Raw genomic sequence first — 2,416 nt, 5'->3', positions numbered from 1 at the left:
GCTTCCTGCCTCAGCATGCTCCCAAATTCAGATCCCGCATGCCGCACGAGGAGTAGGGCTGCGGTCTGTTAAGAGCTAGCTGCCCCCTCACTTCCTCTCCTTGACATGTCTGCAAAATGACGGGGCTTGGTCTTGAGATTGTGAAGGTTTTGCCATGATACCTCTGCCTTTCGTCGCTGTTACTCCTGAGCATCCATCTATGAAAACAGGAGATAGTCCAAGAGGTTTGTACTCTTCCCCACACAGCTGCACAGGTCATGCTCCCGGAATTCAGTCACAATTCAACACTGTTTTAATCATTTTAAAGAGGGAGAGAATTGTAAGGAGACAGACCGTACCTTTAACTACATTTCCTGAAAACACTCTGCTCTTTGCATGGTGTGGCAATAATTAGAGAATACAAATTTGGTCCTTTTTTATATATTATATTCCTTTAATACAGAAACTGTTTTTTTTTTTTCAAGATTGCTACAAAAAGTAACAGCATATCTTAAAATTACACTTTATGCTAATTAGTTATTTATTACAGAAAGGGTGTTTTGGAGAGAGGGAGTTAAGATGGGTTTTATTGTATCTGAAAAATGTATCTATTTCTACTGTAGGTCCTAGAGTATAATTTGAATAGAAAAAAAATATCGCTTGAGATTAAGGACTGTGCATGCTTGCTCATGGGGAAGCAAGGTGAATGTTGTTTGCACAACCAACCTTCAGGCGATTGAGCCCAAGGTTGCATGTCCTGTAATTAAGTTACTATTTCTGTTGTGGATCTGTTTAACAGAGAGTCATCTTGCCACCTCTGATTTCAGCAGGCATGCCCACACTGCCTTTTGTGATCTGCATAAAGGAGAAAACCCTGGGACAGCTGGCAGAAACCCGTTTGTGTTGGGACCACTGACAGCTGCTGTGATGGGCTGGAGCAGGTCCATGCAGTGGCTGCGTCAAGCCTTCAGCAGCCATGCAGGCTGATTTCAGCAGCGATGTAGGCTGACTGGCTTTATCCAAAGGCTTTGACAAATATAAAACTTGGTTTTCTTCCTCCTATTTTTGATGATGAAAGACAACCTGTCTGAAAACAGTTACCAGTGTCTTGGATATTCACATGTTCCAATGCCCTGTTTCTTTATTCATTACAAAATGCAGTTGTCATTACTGAGGGAGCTCAGGTTTTCCTCCCCACCTCCTTAGAGAAGGCAAGATTTTGAAACTGCAAATGCAGGTGTTAGGAAATCCTAGGTTTCCTAAAGTCTCCCTACATTTTTCCAAAAAGAATGTTAATGCCACAAGAAAAAGAGAATCACAAATATAAACATAAATAAACCTAGGGAGTGCAGTGCTAAGGTAGTACTTCACACATACACAAAGTGAAATGCTTGCCTTAGCAGTAGGGCATTTAGTTTCAAAGAAATTCCCTAACGGGGTTTGTCGTTTGCTTCTTCAGCTTAGAGGGAGGTCTTAAAATATATTCAGAGTGATTTTGGTCAATCAGCAGCAATGATTTCTCTTGTCAATCTCGTTAAACAGGTGAAGGTGAAGAGCCTTCATAAGCAGGAGTCCCAAACTGGTGGGGGAGACTCAGGCTGATGAGCCTGAGAATTTTATATAAAGTTAGTAAAGTACAGAGATGCTATACATTACTGGTTTTAATGAGAATAATTAAGCTTATGTAGGGGATGATACATGAAGCTGACACCGCAATGAAGTTCACAGTCTTTCCCAGCATTTCAGTTTGGACTCTAGCTCAAGGCTTTTCAGTTCTTATTTTTTAACTAAATTCATATTGTCTATTGCTACTAATCCTAGCTTCCTAATTGAGAATGATGATTTCACATAAAGGAAAGCCAGTTGCAACCAGATAAATTCAGGTAGAAAAGCAACTGTGAATGCATTGATGAGCTTCCCACTGCAGTTCAGTTTCCTTAATGCTCGCCTGCTTGCAAACACTGTGCAACCAAGGTTGCTCACAGAAGGAGCTGAGGAATTTTTATTCGTGGTCACGCATAAATGTGTGTCTTTGTGCCTCATGAAATGTCACCTAAGCCCAGAAACTGGACCACTTGGCTCAGCTAGGCAAACACGCAGCTCAAGCAACACATTTTAATGGAGTACTCACTAGCAGCTATTCATGAAAACCTCCATGGGCCAAACAGCTTGGACAGAAAGAGTGTCAGGCGATTCCAGTGAAACACATCAACAGAATCAGGATGTTAGTGCACAATTTATAAATGTAAACAGAGAAAACCATGACAAATAGAAGTTTCTAGCAACAACAGAAGTTCAGCAAAGTTTAGCAAAGATCCTGTTTTGATGCAAATGTCATTAAAAGCAGAAAACGCAGGAAATACATACAGCAATAGTTTTATTTTCCAAAGTGTAAGTATGTCCTTAGCGTTGTTTAAGTAATCCGTTGCCATTGCGA

The sequence above is a fragment of the Buteo buteo genome, chromosome 25 (genome assembly GCF_964188355.1).
Source record: "Buteo buteo chromosome 25, bButBut1.hap1.1, whole genome shotgun sequence".
Classification (NCBI taxonomy): Eukaryota; Metazoa; Chordata; class Aves; order Accipitriformes; family Accipitridae; genus Buteo; species Buteo buteo.
This window is presented reverse-complemented; position numbering follows the sequence as displayed.